Below are 21,521 nucleotides of genomic sequence, written 5' to 3'. Positions count from 1 at the left end.
ACTCTCCAAATTATTCAATCGTTTCGCGTTGCAACGCTTTATAATTTTTAGGTTTTTAAATCGTCAAAAGATGCATATAACTGCTATATTAGACCATGGTAAATGTTCAGTATTACTGTTTCCTCACAAATGTCATAACTTAAACGAAAATTTGCGAATCTGAAACAACTTTTTTCAATTTTGTCAATTTACAAAAACGTGAAAAGATCCCTTTCACATCATAAAACATAAGACTTACATTTTAGTCATAACCATTTATTATTAACTTTGCTAATATAATCTTCTTTATTTGTACACTTTTAAAACTACATTATAAATCATTAACATCCAAATCATTATAAAAGTGTAAAACAATAATACTTTTTATACATTATACAGAACAATTCCCTTAAAAGCATCAACCATTCATCAACAATGACGCATCCACCACATGTTGCATGTGTCATACTTGATAAATGGCTCATGGTCAGTATACACAGACTTTAACAAATATTTATTAATGGTTAATCACACATATTATTTGTTATGATTGTCATATTTGCTCACCTTTAATTTGTATTATTGTATGATTCCTTATCTTGGTCATATTTCTTTTGTATACATGTTCTTAACCAAAGGCAGAATGCCGGATTGTTAATAGACTTTGTTAAATTTCCCTAAAGGTTCAAAAGTCAAAACCGAAAACAATCAATGCATGCGTACATTGCCTCAGTTTAAAAATGAAAACGCAATAAAAAGATATAAAAGAGAATGGCATATATTTATCTGATGGTAGTTCGTTTAAAATAAATACATTTAATACGGTTTATACCCAAACGCTCTTGGTGAACATGGGACTTTTATTTTTAACTGTTCGAATGTTACGAAAGTACGGTATAGCTCATATCTATGTAATGCTATGAATATTTCATACAAACGTATTTGATAGTACTAAAGTAAAGTAAAGTCAATGGAAAGCGTCAAATTGGCTAAATAACATTCGATAAAAGCAATTTAATATTTTACTTTATGTTATCAAATGTATACGACATTCTTTAAACTTAAAGATGCAATCTACATAAAAATACACTTATCTCAGTATTACAATTCTCATTAGTCATCTGATATATGCAATTATACGAAGAAAGCTTAATTTTTGACTGTCATCCATAACAAAAATATATCAAACGGTTTAAAATGTTTAATGTTAAAAAAATCGACGATTCAAAACAAATATGGTAAATGGAACATAACACGCACCTCACCTTTTAAATTATTTGATTAAGTATTCTTAAATGCATACACGCGCAAAATAATAACGCCATTAATTGTTTCATTCTTTTTGACAAATGCATCATCGTGTAAATGCGAAAGCTACGCCCCATTATTTCGACAATATATGAGCTACTTAACCCATAGGCTTATAATAGAGGCTAAACAATGCCACACGTAAGACACATATATCAAGTGTTTAGGCAAAGATGGGTCACAGTATTAGAAAATAACGTCGTATGAAAAAGCCAATATCTTCTTTAAAAGGCATTTGAACTAGACTTCACTGAACTAATAATAGACCACATATCTTTTTCTTTTATACCTAATGAGAAAATATGACATTTCTGCAGTGAAATAACAGCAGTGAAAATAAACAAATTGTTCTTTTCACCGATGAAAAGAACACATTTTCGGGACTCCTTTTTCTATTTTTAGATAATCATAAATATTTTTATGTTTATTTTCTATGATCACGAGTGAATTAAAATCGACATCCAACCGAATCCAACACATTTTATTTTTATGTTATGCTTTTTCATTATTTACATTGTGAAAGAGTTTAACTGGAGAATTTCGGTGGTATACTGACGTCATTTCGTCACACTAATGGCGTCATTTTGTGTTTTGAAATGTATTGAGGCACGCCACGGGAGAAACTCCGAGAAAGGGTAACTTTTCAGCGAAAGGGAAACAGCTGTTAATTATTTTCTTGAAAAAGGGGCATACAAGAAACAGAAAATTTGTTCATGTCAGTGTAAGATCGTTTGTTATTACACACGTAATCATAGAAAAAATAATATCTTCACGAGTTGCGCAATTTTCACGAGTGGCTGTGTCACTCGTGGCAATATAGTTTCTATGATAACACGGTGTAGATGAATATCGGTTGCCTCTCTGTCAAAATGCTGCCTCTCTGTTCATTCTTGGCTGCTAAAGATGATATCAATGACACTATAGATATATTGGGGAAAAACTATGTTAAAACGTCATCAAAATTGCATCAATGCACGATTGCTCCACCAACCTCGTCATCATTCCATCTTCGATAGAGTTTGTGATATGTGTTTGGACCTGCGGAATACTGTGAACCTGTAGCTGGATATATGCTTTAACTCATGGCCAACTCTTTTTATGCACACATGTGTTTACGGGTTTTAATTTGAAGTTGTCTTACCTGTTTTGTGAATGTCGATCATCAATTTTCTTGTTAATGACAGCCGAGAATGAACAGAGAGGGAGCATTTTGACAGAGAGGCCACCGATATGCATCTACACAGTGAACAAGTGAATATGTTCTACAAAAATGAAATTATTTCCTTAAAACCTGAGATCCGATATGCACGTAGCATTCATTTGATCTAACGCGTCTTTGGTATACTCTGAAGTCTGATAAATGGCTATACACACTAAGAATTGTGTTAGTATAAATTGCAGCATTATTTTCTATAAAAAAAATCTGCAACACGCAACACACTTTCCTATCACTAATATTTCAAACACAGTTATTACAAAACACAATGTCTACATAATTTCACCAGTTACTACAACTAGTGTCACGAACGCGCTATTCGAATAGTCAAGTATCATTGCATTCTATTGAACTTCCGGGTTTCGAACTGTGAATACGGTCCCTTTCCGCAAATTCCCGCGTCCTCATCGTCGAAGTTTCTGATTCGTCCGGGATATTGTCAAGTGATTTTGCCCGTTTCTTGGAAATCCGCTTGATTTCACACACACGTATCTTCCACTGACTGTACCCAAGCATTGCCATAAAGAAGAAATATCCAACGGTGATTATCAAGCCTAACACGCTATCACGCCGGATATATTCAATCGTTTTAAGTTTAACACATTTTGAATGCTGCCAGAAACTCGCGTTGTTCACACCGTACACTTCGTTCACGTAAACACACATGGTGTAGATGGTATCCGGGACGAGGTCAACGAGTGTGTAAATCATGACGTCAGATTTGAACGGATGTGACGTAAACCTACCTTTGTCAGTGAAATATTCCACGACAACATTTTTAATGTAGCCTCTGGTTTTGTAGTTATTAGCGAACGTCCAATTTATCGAAATCTCGTGCAATGAACTGTTTAGCCAATTGATTTCAAGAGTTTCACCAATGGGTGCTTGTAGAGGTTGAGCACTTCCATTGTCCGTTGATTGTACATATTGGTCTAGCGCGTGCTGGCCTTCCCGGTGTGCATAAGAAACGGATGGACGATGATTGTGATGACGTATACGGTGTTGTGGATTGCCGTGGTTATCCAACTCTGAAGCGGAAGAACAGATTCCTGAGCAAACGAGGATCAGCAGCATTAGAGTGAAATCTAGCACCTTGAGTTGCGTGGCCATAATCGGTAAGAGACTCATCGTGAATCAGTGTCGCTGAAAATAGAATGAATTACGAGTAAAATATGCTACTTGAAAAAAAGAACGTACGTATCATGTCAAATTGTAATATTGAATGCAAACATAATGTTATATGTCATTATTGTCGTATAATTTGTTTTGTAATGATGATACTGGTTTTAAAGCTTTACATTAATTACTACCCGTATGCGTCCATTACTAAAAAATATTTTATTAATATTATCCATTCATAATAAACAATCACATTCGGATATAGATCAACTTAAATCGATCTTGGTCATCAAAACTCGGATTTTTACGAAGTCAGCCGCAACGCTCTTTCTAGCTGTTAAGATCAAACTCATCTCCACCCTTTGTCCCCCATGGCGTTGGGATGTCCGTTTTATTCGTAGAAGTTTTTTATGATTTTATTTTTTTCTGCATTGATATTCCATATTGTTTCGTTGCTGTAACACGGCCAATTTTTTCATTTGTATACAATTTTGGTAAGTGTTATTTTCACATCTCTTTGTTGTTTGTTTTTACTACCAATTAAGCCATATAAATAAAACTGTCCCGCCTCTTGGCGGCCATATTTTTCAGGGAACATGAACCACTTTCGATCTGAGCTGAGATATCATTGAGCCTTTGAACTAAGCTGAGATATCATTAAGACATGGTCAAGTTTCATGAAAACTTAGCTAAAGTAGTTACATTTTGAGTGTCAACAAGCTTTTTCTTTAAAGATATGATTGGGAGTAATATTCTGACCAAGTTTAATGAATATTAGCCAAATGAGGCCTCTAGAGTGTTAAGAAGGTAAATATTGACAATGCATTACTGACGACAAACGGCGGACGACGGACAAAATGAGATCACATAAGCTCACCATGGTGTTTATTCCAAAATGGGATACTCCTGTTATCAAGCATCTTAACATAGGGTCCGTACCAGCACTGCTTCGCTCATACTGAAAACATTTTTATTGTCTTCGAACAAAGACCCCGTAGGAGGTACATGACCTAAGTAACAACCGTGCATTGATTTTTGTCCACTGTAAACATTTATGTTTCTGACTAAATCAATCAAGGGAGACTTGACTTATATTTATTGTCAATAATTCCCACCGGAATGATGAGCAAACGTTGGTTATTCCGTTTCTCACTTGTAAGAAAACTGATTAATATGCCTAGCGTCTTGAAAAAAGGACATTGCAAACAGCGTAGACCTAGATGATACGCCGCATAATTCGACGTATCATCTGGGTCTGCGCTGTTAGCTTAAAGGAATTTCTGTAAGAAATATTCTAAATATAGAAATAAATATATTAGACATCCCTAATTTTATAAATAAATTGATCCAATTTAGAAAGGATGGGAGAGTCCACTTGGCATAAATGGGTTAATAAGACAAGATGGATTGAACGATTAAGACCACGATGAACGAATCAAAGAAGAATGTGTAAGTTATCGATTGTAATATGAAGACTTTTATTGGTGTAAGAAATTGGATTTCAGCGAAAAACAGAGATTTTAAACTTGTTACTGAGTGAAAATTTGGAAACATATCACACTATATTTTTTATATCAATTACACAATTCGATCAGAGTAAGTGACTCTTGGTAAAACTATATTTACTTTCGAGTACGAACAACACTTTTTCGTTTAACACTCGTGACTTAAGCTCCATAGTACACCGAAATTATCAAATATCTTTTATGTCTTGTTACACAAACAAAGATCTGTAAAATCCATCAATGCATAACCAAACCCATCACTCTCACTCGAACATTTCTTCTCTTGTATATCCACTATTTCATATAAAAAACGGTATCATGACACCACATAACTGTTTTAATAGCTTTGTTTATTAAATAAAGTATGAAAACAAATGTTGCCGATATTTGTACCATCTTTATTTGGTGTTTGCTGTTTCAAATCAAATTAAATGAATTATAAGATTTGAAATCCATTTAAATTAGGTGCATTTTTGTTTATAGCAATATCGGAGACGAGCTACATTTTGTTGACGTCATAGAGACATTGATAGAGGATATTTGTTGATTTCTATAGATCAACGATTTTAATTCACGAGTGATCAGATAAATTAATATTGTTCACGACTGGCACAGGCCAGAGATAAAATAGTTCATTTTTTTCTGATCCTGAACATAGGGCGACGTTTAATAACAACAACGTTTTAAAACGCTCTTGGGCAAAATAAATACATATCGATTTTCCCATTTATGCCTAGTGAACTCTCCCATCCTTCTAAATTGGATAAATTTATTTCCAAATTAGGGATGTCTAGTATATTTATTTATATATTTAGTATATTTCTTAACGAAATCCCTTTAAGCAAACAGCGTAGACCCAGATGAGACGCCGCATCATGCGGCGTCTCATCAGGATCTATGCTGTTTGCCAAGGCCTTTTTTCTAGACGTTAGGCATAAATGGGTTTATATATGAAAAACGACATAATGCAAACTATACTCAATACCTATTTTCTGTTAATCATTCTTAGAACAAGCATATTAAAATAGTCCAATAGAACAAATACGTTTATAACGTCTTTCTTATACAAACCACTTTATATTATCTAATGACTATTGTTTATGTTGACACGTGTATGCATTAAAATACCCTTAACAAAAACCGTGTAAAAACTTGTTATGTTCCGTTCGATTCTGTACTGCACTGCGGAAAAGATCTGCAAAAATGTTAAATTAATTGTACTGTAATGGGTAGTCATATTTTTATGATGTGAATCTCTGAAGTGAAATGTTTGGTCGTAAACACATGCACATAAGTGTTATCTGGAAAACACATTTACGGCGTTAGCAGAAACGCTCTCTGAGAACAGTATTTTGTATATAAGCCATTTGGGGAAACGGCAGCGCAATATTACATTTCCATTTATGTCTCCTTGTTTTAATGACCAAGGCGGTAGACGAAGAAAATGCACACATTTAATGTTGTTTAAACTAAGAGTTCGGGAAATAAATGTAATATTCATACGTTGTAATTTAATTTAATTGTGTAGTGCTTTTAAATCCACGATGCAAAAAACTACCGCGATACAAAGACTAATAAGGGACAAGGGACACCACTCTTAGCCTTAACTGGATGTTCGTTAAGAAAAGACTTCCGTGACACGAAATATTCAATAAAAGCGAAAATCGTCCGTGATTACACTATTCGGTCTGCCCAAGCTTATCTGGGACCACACTTTTCTTGCATGAATTATGTCCGGTTTTTACAGAGCATGGGTCATACATACATGTCTATTACTAAATATTGAATATTGTTTATGTGTGCAATGACAACTCCATATTGTTTTAGTAAACAACAGTTAATGTTTACTTGAACATGCACACTGATAAGGCAATGCATTCTTTCAAGTAATGTCTTATTTCAGGATAACACAACATTTTGTTAACACCACTATGCAGATTTTAAGGCTTCAATGAACATTTAAGAAAAAAACATAATGTATTGACTATACGTCTCCATGTTTCTTAACTCTTTCAGTGCGGGAACCGAATTTTGAAGGCCTTTGCAAACAGTTTGGATCCAGATGAGACGCCACAGAACGTGGCGTCTCATCAGGATCCAAACTGTTTGCTATTCTTATCGTATTCTTTGAAAAAACCCGAAGAAAATGCTTACTTTAGAAATTCAGCAGACGGCATTTTAGCAGACGACAAATTTCCCAGCATGCAAAGGGTTAATGATAACAATTAGCAGAACAAATAACTTCGACATCACGGTGCGACATGCATTGTTACATACATAAGCTCGATACAAATAGATTAGTTTTGATATTATTGTTTATATCTCGAGACAAATAGAAGGGATACAATAAATTTCAATCAAATGTTAAGATAACGATTCGTTCTATTGATAAAAAAATCATACAATGAAATCAAGGAAAAACTGTATTATTAAAAAAGTTCTAGGAAATTTTAATAACAATAAACAAGCTAAGATACATAATGTTCGTGCCTTTGGGTTCGAAAGCGGGGCCTCTGCAAATAAATGCTTACGCGCTACCGTGGATGTTTTTCCACACACGAATATAATTTAAGATCATTATTTTGGTTGATTATAATGCATGCATTCTCTGTTTTTAAATCCATGATATTTTTTCTTAATTGTGAAAAAGTGGCTTACAAATACGTGTTCAACAATAGGCAGTATCATATTAAACTGTTCTTCAGTTTTGTTTGGTTTATATTAGATCCAAATCCCATTTACACACGGCTCTTTATACCACTTGCACGTTTATCCAATATAGATTACATACAATTACATCTAATAAAGTGCGTCAAACCTTACGTTTCAACCAATAAAATTTAGGCCAACATTTCAGATGGGCAGCGGTCTCAGCGGTAAGTTAATTTATAATTCCAAATTGGCACTGTCAAATGTACTAGCCTTACTAGAATTATTTCAAACAATCATACAATTCGATTGTGAATTGAATCCAACATTATTGTTGATATGCCATGTTTTCTTTACTACTTTTCAATATGGCTATCGAGCATGTATACAGTTCCTTTACACAATTCGATATTATATGCGTATCGTGCGATACGTTTTCATTTTTACGCCGTATCAGAGCTTTTAAACGTCCAGTTCAATTTTTGTCTCAGAAGTACTTCTGGTGACTTCAGCTTTTATAGAAAACTTATGGACATCTATAACTAACTGAACGATTATTGTATGACAACTATCTGTATTGATTGAAACGTGAAGGACAAAATTATTGACTTTTGCATTTAATACCATAATAATATAATCTTTGATGGGAACACCCATTGATTTTGTGGAAGAAAGGCCCAACATGTCAGTTAAAATATTCTACATTCCGTTCTGGCTGATGTTTCTAGTGCGAGAGCCAATTAATTCATCTGAATAAGCGATCTGAGTTTTACCCAGCATAATTGTTCAATGTAAATAAAGTACCAGAAATGGCCCGATGAAAGAAGACGTTGCTCAGGACAAGCGTCGTTTGCCATTGATTTTCCAATCACATTAGACGTATCATCTGACGACCTTTATTGCGCATTAAACAAGCCACATTTGATGTGTCAATCCTTGGTGGAATTGGTTTCTGTTTTTTATTACTCTATATAGCTTTATTTGAGACGTCCGTTTTTAAAGGTTTTGTGTGTTGTAATAGTAATAAAAACACAATCGATATTTGCTTTTGATGTCGTTTTGTTTCGTGGTAGTATTACACTAACGTGAAATTCAACGCCTTACACTTGTACGGTTTTCTTCTATTTAATATCACGAACAACGTAGTGTATGCAAATGGTATTCACCCTATATTTACCTCGAAACTCTCTGCATATTAAACATTATTTGAATATTGCATATTGTAATTGAAATACATAACACTGGGTGTATGCTATATATGCTATGATTTGCATTCTATTTTGAAATTAAGTTTGCATGCATACTTATAAAAGAAACAAGAAATATGGAAACGCAACAGTGCCATGCTGTAAACGCTTAACTAATTATTTAACACTTATTTACATAATAGTGCTTACAGGTATGCATAAAAAATACATACGCTCACAAATTTAAACAATTAATCTACCCAACTAGTAAAAGTTATTGAGCGGAGACTATACACATTTGCTCGTTAACAAATGGGGTTATATGTAACATTCGTTGCGGAGGGGCGGTTGATAAGGAGTCGCCCACGGGAATTAAATAAAACTTGGTAATAATGTTTATGGGTAAATTGTCTCTACCAAGTTTGATAACCAGCCTGATCGCATGAAGCATATTGGAATTATTGCCCTTTAATTCTTAAAAAAAGCAAAACTTACCTTGTCAGCTCTCTTACTCCGATTGTTAACTACGGATCATCATGCCGCTTGATTTGGGTATATAATCTCATCTATGTATTATAATCAGCATAATTTTACGAAGCACTTCCCTTGAATTCTCAAACAATTTGCAATTCAATTTTGTCTGATCTGCAATACTAGTAGGTTGTTTTATGTTAAAAGCTTTAGTTTGTATTTACCAATGTGGATGACACTTTAAATTCAGCAAGCGTGTATAGAGACCCAGTTTGGAAATCTGGTTGTTAGTAGTCGGGCTAAGGTCACTGTTACTAAAATAAAACAGAACAGTTTCGGTACATAATATCGAATTTAACAGAAGTAGCATTTGATTTATCATAATACGCAAAGCACTCATTAATCGAGCTGATTTAACAATAAAGAGTTCTCGCAATTGTTGTAGAATAATACAGCAAACAGTGAGTGGCATCGATTTCGCAGATATTCCTGGCGCTATAGACAAAAGCATAGGCAGTGATGTTTCCGTACTGCTATAATGAGAGAAGAAATTCTAAATGTGTGATGCGACCTCGAAGGCATAAGTAATATATTAAATTCAATTGATTCAAGTTTATTTTTCAGCTAAAATATATTTCGATTCCTTATTAAATATTCAATTAAAGATTAAAATACATCAATATAAAAATGAAGACATTGAAGAACAATACAAACATAAATGAATAAATAAATAAAAAAGAAATATACTGAACAAATAAATAAATATGTGAACAACATGCTTCTTTTCTTTGAACATACATATTTGTTAATGATAAACGTATGAGTGCAAACGATTACCCACAAATTTTGCAAATGATTTTGAATTTAAGGTAGGTTTGTTGCATGAATAAGTAATAGTAAGTGCGTTACATGCTTCTCTTGGGGGAGTTGATGCTATGTAATATACGTTTGATTGATCTTATAAATAGTTATACCGGTATCTTTTGGAAGAGCTTTTTCAACTTGGGACAAATGCCAGAGATCTACATGCAGTTTATAAATAATATATAAACAATTATATTTTTACAGATAAACAAATATCACTTTATGGCATATGATCAACTGACACTTTTGTGATTAATTGTTCTCGCGATTTATTATTCATAATTATGAAATAAGTTGCATACCTTATTGTTAAGAGAAGTTCCGCATTTACTGGTATTGATACATTCCCAAGTTTTTTTTTATCTCGAAGTCAGAATTGAAGCTCATCATATAATTTGAACACTTTGACAAAATAAGGGTTACACTAATGTATCTGATTACGGTCAACATTGGGGTTACACTATATCTCTCGATCTAATCCAAGGTTACGTTGGTCAACAATTCAACGCATTGCGAATTATGCTTCGCTATGGTAGACAGAGCCGAGATTGAAGAATGACAAATAAATTGGCAATGCACGCTTGGCTGCTATAACAGACTAACAGCTGCATCAATCTGATCACACCACTTCAGTTTATACATGGAATGTATAACCAGGTAGATTGAGCTAGCTACTCATTGACACCGAATATAACCAATCCATTATAATTGTTTTTTCTGATGAACTACAAAACCGTGAACATACTTTAAATCGGTGTTAACTCTTACCGCTCTAAATTTTCTGGTCCAATATAAGAATAATTAAACAGCATAAACATCAGCCGGGTAGTAATTCTTTTACCGTTAGCTTATACAATTGTTCGATAAAGTAAATATAATAGCACGCAAATTAGTTGTTAAACGATTCAAGCTGAGATCAACGGCTTGGAACTGTAAACTTGGAACTGTCAATTCAAAGCATGGGTGATTAAACCTATTAAATTACTAGTCTAACATGACACCAACCAAGGCGGTCACATCAGTTTGAATCATTTTATGTTGATTGCCATTCATCTAATATGGTGTTTTTTATAATGCACAATAGTAAAGGCAATTGGTCCTTAACCATAAAAGAAACTAGACAAGCGAAAGGTAATACTTAATTTCTCTCCTGATAATGATTAAGGCGATTCATTAATGCTGAATTTAAAAGCCACTTTAGAGCCATCACAATAAATAATATAATTTGGCGTTATGTATCGCAACATTGTTGCAAACATGTACCAGATGACATTGAAATAAAAAGGAACATGGTACATTTTTGCACCAACTGGGCGATATATTGATCGCTCTATATGTTAACATGCAAACATTATCAACATGTTGTTTTACAACTGATCTGACTGGTGCACATTTAAAAATAGTATATTTTACATATTCTCATATGCAAAAAAAACGGTTACTAAATTAATGATAACAAAGCGATGTACGTACACACTTTGAAAAAAATCACTGACAAATAATTGCTCCAAGCAACAAACCACTTGTTCTTCATACAACATATTTACAGATAAGTACTCAGTTATCTGGAATCTAATCAAGACCTGAGCTGACCTAGTCCATAGATTACGAGTCCCTGCAGAGCCTGTGCTGTTTCTCTTACGTGTTACAATCTGCCAACCATGCGTTTAAAAGGACAACCAATGTCCGCCTTTGTTGATAAACTTCAGATGTGTCTGTAACACTGCATTTGTTTATATATTTATACGAAATAAACATGAACGCTCGATTTAAACTACTTACATATTTTTCGGATTATCCAATAAATGGTCTCATTTATATTAAAGTGACCCAACGTGTTAGTCCTTTCACCGCACGTCAATACTATGTTTTTATGTTTTGTCTAGTGTTTATATGACCGGCGAAAACTAAGACTTATCTATAGGCAAACACAAAACGCACTGTTTGATAAAAAAGATATCAAGCACGACTGGGATGTAAAGCTTTTTCATGCCTGCACAAGTCTACGTTTGAGATAACAAAATGATGTTATGCTGGGATTTAACCGGCGAATAAATACCAGAAAATCATTCACTCTAATCAAACCAGAAGAACACGCATTTCACAGAATACAACATACACACACATCATTGGAACTGATTTAACAATCAACACTTTCCGCTATGGTTGTACAATATTACGCGGAAAAGCGAGTGTTATCGATTACGCGGATACTTCTGGCGCTATATAAAGGCAGATGCATATACAGTAATGTTTTGCCTACGACTACCTCATTCCTACTGTTATAAATACAGTCCAGCTTATTTTTCATACTGCACATGAGAAATGACTATTGCGAAATGTTGTGAATTATTTGTGCAAATATGTAGAAGTTTCAGTTTATTTAAATCTTTTGCATTATGATGTTTTTCGTTTAAAACACATTTATTTAAAACGTTTAATTGAAAACGTGTCTCACATGCCCTATGTCCCTTACAATGGGTTTTGAGGTAATCAAAATCAATGATTGCAATACGTTGTTAGCGAATGAAAATTAAAGTGCTTGTGAGATTTGAGATAAATGTCATATACTGAAGTAATATTAGAAAATTAAATACAGATGACAGCTTTTTGTAATGTGTAAACCAGCCAATTGCATTATTCTTTTAATAAATATTAAAACAACCAATATAAAACCAATTACTACTTCCGGTTATATATTGCACTCCGAGTCAATGAGGGCGATACATTAATGTTTACATTTCCTAAAAGCATTCTTGTTGGAATTATAAGCGCCCTTAGAAATAAATCTGTGAGGTGTTGTTCGTTATGAATAATGGAGTTTGCTGTGTTTACAATCAGAGAATTACCATGCACAACTCTCGTATCTGACGCATGCTTAGTTGTCGCTCGGTTGCATAATTTGGCTCTGGCGTACAACCACTTGCAAAAATCGACCTTAGAACAGGTACGAACAGGCTGCATATGAGCCGAAGCAAACAACTCTCCACCTCGCAAAGCATATAACTTACGATTGCTGTGTAACCTTCCGACAAGCTGCGAAACATATCAATAGGAACATTCTAAATAAGAATTTACCGCAGCAGGGCGCACAACTTTCGCTCCATTTTCCTTCCTTGAATACCTACATGCTATCTTTCTGCTGATTGAGGCAGAACACGTAAGCTGGTGCATATATATTAGTATTATATTTGCCGTGTTATTTTTAGCTTAGATCAGTTTCCAGGAAATACAAACCGCTTGACGGTTTACGTTTTAATTCTGTTGAAAAAATACAAATAAACAAAAGAGGCACGGTGGTCTAAACGTATCGGCTGAAAACTGTCAAATATGAAAGTGATGAGTATTTTGACGTACGAAGACATGAACCCTTTTTGATAATATCATTCAATAAAATACCGCGATCTTAATGTAACGAATAAACTTACTCCTTCAAAGACACATTAACGGAGTAAACAGCAATACTAACTGGGAACAAGATTGTGCACATTAGCCAACTGGGGATACGGCAGCTCGACATAACAATTCCATTTATTTTTCATTGTTTTAATGACCAAGGCGGTTGACTAAGAAAATGCATACATGTAATGTTATTGAGCATACAAAAAACAAGTTCGGGAAATAAATAACATATTCATACGTTGAAATTCAATTTATTCGAGTAGAAAATTTATACCAACGATACAAAAGCTACCACGATGCATAGTCTAAGGGACATTCCTATTAGCCTGGGAGCCGTTTCATCAACGATTTACGACTAGTTGTAAATTACGATTTACATAAATTACGATGTTTCAATGAAATCGCGTTTCATCAAGCAAATCGTAAATTAAAATTACATAAATTTCATACATAAATATACGACTGGGTAAGGGCACCCGTAAATTAACGTAATGGCGGTCGTTTTTGTCATCCACGATGACAGGAGACGAAAAATTACCAATGCGAAGGCTTTTTAGGGAGAGAATTGTTCTCGAAAACCTAAGAGATGAGAACATTGCTTCGATATATCGTCTAAGTAAGGGCGGAATAGAGCGATTGTTGGTTTTGATCGGGGAAGACAAAGCACCAACTTGACGGCGAGCTCATTCCGTCGCTTAGGTATGTAAATAAGGCGAAGAAATAACTGATTTAAACAAGTATATTTATAAAATTGTATTTATTTTCGAACAGCAAATAAGTAGAATTTAACCCAAAACTTTAGAGTAGTTGCCCTTTGTTTACTCAGCATTTGACAACTCGGATTTTGCAAAATGGTTGAAGAATACGTAATTGTTGTAGCTATCTTTTCTTAATAAAAGCATTCGATGATTACCGGTATTAGTTTAATCGTTTATTGTTGTGTTTCTTTACAAATGACTTTATGTTAAACTCATTCTATTTTGTGTCGACGTGTATACTTATACTTATCGATGACATTAAGTGCAGACTGATTTACCCCACCCGCTAATGTTGAACTTGTAGTTGTTCTACTTCTAAAATGTTGTGATTGAACAATACTTTACCTCGAAATTGTTGATTATAACATCATGATCATGAAAATGAATATGACATCATGATACTGTTTGTGTTTGCTATTTTTAAACAAGTTTATTGTATTGGTGAGTTAAGTAGTCCAAATAATTAGACGTAAGCTACCCCGCTTATGTCTAAACGGCTACCGTCGTTTTCCTATAGCAAATTGAGTTCAACTTAAACTTCAGTTTTTCTCGTTAAATCTTTGCTAATGCATAAAATTATCATTAATCAGACATAAATGTGAGCGATTACCTCTTAAATGTATAAAAATTGTGCTTTAAACCACTTATGTACATTTTTAAAAATAAACATACACAACACAATTCGTGTGTTTGTCGTTTATAGAATTACATTGAATTATCTTGAACGAAATTATTTTTTGAATAGGTTACACATAACCAATTGTTTTTGTACAACAAACCACATCACTTTAGCTTTCTGTACTCTTTAATTAAATGGCACCTATATGTGTGTGTTAAAACTACCAGTTGTATCACGGAGTGTATATTGTTAGGAGATGAATCGAGTATTTGACCCTTACTGTAGTAAATTCAATCTTATGCAAAAACTATTCATCCGATTTTATTGGTTTATACGTTATCTTGTTGCTTATTAATTCCTTTTTCAAAAAATATACGTTTTAGTATATTCCCGTTGTTATTAATGGATTTATAGCGAGATAAACACAAGAAATACACATTTTATGTTTTACCACCGCGCGTTTTACCGTATTGTGGCTATCGATCTTGTACATTTAGCGTACAGCGAAGCGCCGAGGTTATACATTTTGATGTACCCACTCACGTCTTTTGTTGAATTATAGTTTCATTTCTCGGCCGATTTTGACAAATTATATATCATTAGAAAGCTTACGTTACGTAGTAAACAGATATATAAATATATGTTAAGCTTTTCTTCTGATTTCGACAGCCGGCGAGTTATAACTTTAACTTTGGCAAATATCATACCGTTTTTGAGTTTTAGAATCCAGATTTACGGTTGACATGTTCGTACTTAATACTAATGTGTAGCGTTCTTCTGATTTCGACAGCCCGGCGAGTTATAACTTTAAGTTTTGCAAATATCATACCGTTTTGGAGATTTAGAATCCAGATTTACGGTTGACATGTTCGTACTTAATACCAATGTGTAGCGTTCTTCTGATTTCGACAGCCCGGCGAGTTATAACTTTAACTTTTGCAAATATCATACCGTTTTGGAGTTTTAGAATCTAGATTTACGGTTGACATGTTCGTACTTAATACCAATTTGTAGCGTTCTTCTGATTTCGACAGCCCGGCGAGTTATAACTTTAGCTTTTGCAAATATCATACCGTTTTGGAGTTTTAGAATCTAGATTTACGGTTGACATGTTCGTAGTTAATACCAATTTGTAGCGTTTATATTTGGAGTTCAGTTTTAAAAATTACATCTTGCTTAGGAGAATAGAATTCTGTATACGATAGAAAAAAAATGTTTAAAAACGAAAGTAATTAAGGAATGGCGGAAGAAAGTAGCGCGCGTTCCTAACGCACTGAACTGATGCTACGGTCTTGGCGATTATGCTTTTGATTAGAAACCGGCCATTGAATTTCCTTTGCCATGATTATTATATTTTTTATGGAATATATTGTAGTATTTTGTTCACGAAACATATCAATAAAGCTTATTATAAATAAATTAACGATTTCAGCTCTTGTTTATAACACAGAAAGGGTGTTAAATTTATGATGAAACAGCGTATATAGCGGACCCTCTCGATTTTATTCGGCTTTGCATGCATACTTGAAATAAAATGGGTGTCAAAAACATCCATCGTTTGCTGTTAATATCAACGAGGGAATTATGTATAATTATATGAAATGTTATATACCTTAAATTATCAATTTATTAAAGATTCTTGAAAATCACGGTCGGTGTTACGCGGGTCATTTCGTATTTTGACATCAGGGCATCATGTCCAACTATTCAAAATCAGATTTTTTTTCACTGGGACGATGACGACTTAGATTTAGACAGGTAGACAGATAGTTTATTCAGACTTATACAACAGTACATCGTCTTCAAGTCAAATATATAAATTATTTTTAGACGAATTGTTAGTTGATTACACATATAGCAGTGATGATTCTGAGAATGTTGCCATGTTTCTTATCCGTGTAATCTAGAGTCCGTGGTTTGAGCATTTTTATCGCGGTGTTCAATAAAAGATATCTCAATAATCTTGTTTATTGATAGATCTGTGGTTTTATTGCCCCTGTGTTCAGCACAAACCAATTGTCTCGTTATGATCAGATACTGTGCCGACCAATACTAAATAACACTATGGTGTCATACGCCACAGCAGGGACCTATACTTGTGATCATGGAGTCTAAGTGCAAGACTTAAACAAGTATGTTGTTTCGCTTGCGGTTGTTAAAGCCAAAACGGGGCTTCCCAGCTGGCACAGCTGCTGATATTCAGATCTGAATACTTAAACTTATTTAGACCTTATTCTTAACCGTTGCGCGTTTTACGATATCGGATTTTAGGCGGGAATACAACTCAGTGAAACTATTCAATTTCTTATACAACATTAAGCATATTAACAGTTATTGAAATTAACAATATCAGCGACATATTTTTAAAGACTAAACACCTTTTCAAGTATCGAAGTTAACATGTCAATAAAATATATTAATACCAAAAAAGGTTTCATTTAATATTGTTCACATTTAATCTTTAAATGAAAGTGTCGCTTTAACTATTTTCAGTGTCTTATTAAGCCGCGAATCGTTTGCTAAAACAGTTAACAAAAAGGGCTACACGTTCTAATTCTTAATGAACTACAAAAATAAGTATAACATAATTAATAACGTCCATAAACACACACAGCAAGATCAAAGTTTAAATGGAAAACTAATATGACATTCCACGTAAATTATTATTTTCGTCTAAATCGAATACTATATATAGAGAAACAATGTATTTATAACCGACCAATGAGGTAACATTATGCAACTTTCAATTTACACAGTGCTATATGGCAACAATATGGAATTTGAACAGTGGTAGTGTTTTAAGGTCTGGACTATCATTACTTGTAAGTTTGTATAAACATTTTTCTAATTCAATTAGTAAAATAATGTTTATATTTTATGTTTAATAATTTATTGCATGATTATTCTGTGCTGTTATATGAATTTGATGCCGTTAAAGCTTCCGACATGAATTCATGTCGGAACGATGCTATTGCAAAATAACGTTAAACGATATGAGGTCGATGTAAATCGACCTCATATTTATAGGAGTAGTGAGTTAAGTAGATGCTGATGGTACCTCATGTATTTAATAATTGTAAAAAAATCACCATAATTGTTTCTATATTGTTCTCATTTGATTACAATGTTGTTCGATTGGTCATTGTCAGCTCGGATACTACTTACCTGTACCCCGGGTACTCTTTAAGTATACTTACGTCATGTAGAGCTTACCCTGTTACAGTTAATATACTTTAACACAGCCGGAAATTAAATGCTAAATGGGTTGTTGTAGGCTTAATTTTTTTAAATTATGTTCACATTAATGTCATTTTTTTTCTCAAATAGTCTTTAAATCATCGAAATTTATAGTCAAAAAGCATGTTGATGCATTTTTTTCAAAAGGTAAGTTTTATTTAGATAAACAATATCGCTTTACATTTATCTGTAGTGCACCGTACCACATCGTATTTTGGGCAGGAATACAACTCGGGTACAGTCTAATAAGGACCGGGTACGTTTAAGTATATTAACCTTACCCGAGGTACATGCAAGTATGCTTAATGGTACCAGGGGTACATGTAAGTAGTACCCAAGCTGTGAATAACCACTCGAGCGTGAGTAAAGTAGATGTCTTGAATAATTGCAGAACAATTACCTTAATTATTTCTATATTGTTTTCATTTTATTACAATTTATTTATTTGTCAAATTCAATTCTGCAGTGCTATAAATATGCACCCTCCATATAAAAAATTATTTCATGCATATTGATGGGGCTTTTTTATTTATTTACTCCTTTTCTGCATTCCTCCCTTTTGTGTTGGTAATGTGAACATGAAATGATGAGCACTCTCATGTTAATGAATAACTTTTTTTTTTTTATAGATTTTGGCATATTGCATATTGCCAAGGGAGATGTTTACTAAGGATTCCATGCCATTAATGTGCAGGTTGTTGCTGACACCAGCATGAGGTAAATGTAAATACAGTATTATGATTCATTACCTTATCATTAAATTTAGTATAAAGCAGATAAATACCATAAAAGGTTGAAATAAGCGTAATGCTTATCATCTTTGACATCTAATAATAATTTGTTACGTACATGCGCAAAAATCATTAACTACCACAATAAGCACCATTAGCACTCTGTGATCAAGCTTTTGTACTTTTATGTGTTAGCCAATGCAGCTATCAGTATTATCTTTAAATATTGTCTTAAGTTACATTATTTCATCTAGGTAACTAAAATATAGTGATTTGATAATACTTAGGATAGTTTTGTGAAACTTATTGAGATGCTTTCCTACCTTAATCTAACAATATTAACTGTGGACTGCTGTTTTATCAAAGACAAAGCATCTGCCCAATAAAATATTTCTATTTACAGCAATATCTGAGCACCAATGATGAGGGTCATCTGCTGGGAGATAGTGGGTATCCGTTAAGGACTAACCTGATGACCCCTTAACCTCATCCCTCCCATGCTGCGGAACAGGCCTACAATGACCATCTATGTAGAGGGTGGGTAGTAGAAAGGTCATTTGGAGTGTTGAAATCACGAGATTGGTAACATATTATATAGGTTGTGAAATATAGGTCTTATTAGTGCGAGATCAACTTACCACACAGTATTTAAATGAAGTATTAGTGCCAATCTCTTTCTTGTGCCTCACAGTGTCTTAAATCAAACATAACTTCTAAAGCTTGATAACGTACAACTTTAATTATCAAATTTTAGAATTTATATGTAAATTAACTTTTATTATAACTGAGGGTTGTTTGCATGTATGAATATGATGTTTCATCAAAAAAAGTCTGTTTAAATAAACTGATGTTTTATTCATTTTATTTTAAATCTTAAAATTTCATTTTGCTTGTCCTCAGACTCTATGTATGAAATATTGTTTACTAGTGCATTTAAATGATATTGTGCATTAAGAGTGAATACAGGCACAAATAAAGTGTTTATTAGGCTATATATTATATATAATTAATATTGAAATTAAATTAATGTCAATGGTATCAGGACAATTTAGTCACTTAGACAAATGTCTATGTTAAAGAAATACTTTTGATATTTGTTTAGATATCTGCATGCCACTGGTGGATGTTGGCCTTTCAAGTCCAATAAGTGCTGTGAAATATCAACTGTGTACATGCCCCTGCATAACCTGTGTCTGGATTCAAACGTTCCACTGATAGATGAATTGGTTGGAAACGTGATGGAACCGGAAGTTATGAACAACACACCAGTACATCGAGCAGCATGTGATAAGAGGCACCAGCTGATGAAACTGTTTCATAAAAAAATGTTAAAAAATTATAGTAATAAATGTTATAAAGTGATATAGATGGCTTGAGTCTTCTCTGAATAGGCAGAGCTACACTTCTCAGCCAAATGGCGTAAAGTTGTGTCATAGCTGATTTGGAAGGATTGGTATTCCTGGTCGTCTAGACACAATAGTTACAACAGCTGATGTTTGTATGTTTTATAATTGTGTATGCATAATTTGTCTAATATTTACTTCAAGGTTATAGGTTTGTGAAAGAAAAAAATGCCAATGTTCTGAGGACCAATAAAAACGTTATGTGTTAGATATTACCATGTGCTTGATTTAATATTTATTTTAAAGGGAACTTTTCCTAAATTTTGGCAGATATTTAAGTTTTTCATTAAACGCTTTTATATTGATACATGTAAACACTGGATCTAAAAAGCTCCAGTAAAAAAAGAATACAATTAAAGAAAGATGAAAAGTAACTCCTACAGGGCTCAAACCACTGAGCCCTGAAGTAAAAGCCTCACACTAAGACCACTTGTCCGTCCGTGTTGATACAATGAGTGATGTATTTTACACTTTATATAAGCAATCCTCATCGTGTCACAAAATGTAACGACAACAACAGAACTCTACAAATTATTCAATCGTCGAGTGTTGCAGCAGTTAGTTGCAACGCTTTAAAATTTTATAGTTTTTAAATCGTCAAAAGATGCATATAATGGATATTTTAGAGCATGGTAAATGTTCAGTATTACTGTTTACTCACAAATATCATAACTACATCAAAAGTTTGCGAATCTTAAACTTATTTTTTTTAATTTAGTCAATTTACCAAAACTGGAAAAGGTCCCTTGAATATTGAACAGTTATCTGAGCTCCAGAAAAGATCATATACTCAAGGTACTTTTCCCCATTAACAATTTTTCAAGTGATATTTTACCCACTGACTTTTGCTCTAAAAGGTGTTGTCTGTAATGAACATTCTCAAAGCCACATTAAAACAAGGGCTGTTAGTAAAACATGCATGCCCCCCATATGGGCTGTCAGTTGTAGTGGCAGTCATTGTGTGAATACGTTTTTTGTCACTGAACATGATCAATGTACCTATAAAGTTTCATAATCCTAGCTGTTAGCATTCTTGAGTTACCATCCGGAAACCATTTTACTATTTCGAGTCA

At 33.6% G+C, this 21,521-nt stretch overlaps 2 long non-coding RNA genes across 2 annotated transcripts; one reads left to right on the top strand and one right to left on the bottom strand.

Moving 5' to 3' along the window:
* Window positions 1-239: 239 nt before the first annotated feature.
* LOC127842663 (uncharacterized) lies at window positions 240-12,266 on the bottom strand. Its single transcript, XR_008031816.1, has 3 exons — window positions 12,081-12,266; window positions 9,659-9,748; window positions 240-3,646 (listed from the first exon to the last, which is right to left on the bottom strand). It is a non-coding gene; the product is annotated as an uncharacterized LOC127842663 (long non-coding RNA).
* Window positions 12,267-19,007: 6,741 nt separating this feature from the next.
* Window positions 19,008-20,372, top strand: LOC127842662 (uncharacterized). The gene is made up of 3 exons (XR_008031815.1): window positions 19,008-19,031; window positions 19,449-19,582; window positions 20,148-20,372. It is a non-coding gene; the product is annotated as an uncharacterized LOC127842662 (long non-coding RNA).
* The last annotated feature ends 1,149 nt before the right edge of the window (window positions 20,373-21,521 follow it).

This window comes from Dreissena polymorpha, chromosome 8, assembly GCF_020536995.1.
Source record: "Dreissena polymorpha isolate Duluth1 chromosome 8, UMN_Dpol_1.0, whole genome shotgun sequence".
NCBI classification, from domain to species: domain Eukaryota; kingdom Metazoa; phylum Mollusca; class Bivalvia; order Myida; family Dreissenidae; genus Dreissena; species Dreissena polymorpha.
Note: the sequence above shows the minus strand (reverse complement) of the source record. Positions and strands in the feature narration are given on the sequence as shown.